Source organism: Lolium rigidum, chromosome 3, assembly GCF_022539505.1.
Source record: "Lolium rigidum isolate FL_2022 chromosome 3, APGP_CSIRO_Lrig_0.1, whole genome shotgun sequence".
Lineage (NCBI taxonomy): Eukaryota > Viridiplantae > Streptophyta > Magnoliopsida > Poales > Poaceae > Lolium > Lolium rigidum.
In genome coordinates this window covers 359,081,790-359,082,287 of record NC_061510.1, presented here as the reverse complement: position 1 = coordinate 359,082,287, position 498 = coordinate 359,081,790, and positions in this window count along the sequence as shown.

The following is a 498-nucleotide window of genomic DNA, read 5'->3' as shown; positions in this document are numbered from 1 at the left end:
GATATCGTACCAATTCTGGTGGTGGTGCCATGCCAGATTTCGAGTTCTCAGTGGCCAGCAGATGCGTGCGCGGAAGGTCTCGTTTGCTGCCCGTACGTGTCGCCGTAAGGGATGACGTAAGCACACCATACTCCAATTGCTAGCTCGCCACTGGCCAGCAGATACCCGTTCGAACATGCTATTGTCTTCTTGTAACTAACCCGTGCAGCCCTGTTTCGTAAACAAAAAGGTGGGTTCAATCATGCATCCTTCTAGATTGTGCTACTCCTAGAAAAAATCATTTATTTATATGTAAAATCATATGAGATAAATGATTATCTTGTAGAGAGTAACCATTTCTCGGTAGATTTAGAAGTTGCTATCTCTTAGTCTTTTTTCCCCTTTTTGTGGGTTGTTATCTCTTAGTCAATACTAGCACAAAGGCGGTGCCGTTGCAATGGCAACATTATTTGTAGATGCTAGAATTTAATTAATTATTTATAAACATTATATGCTCAT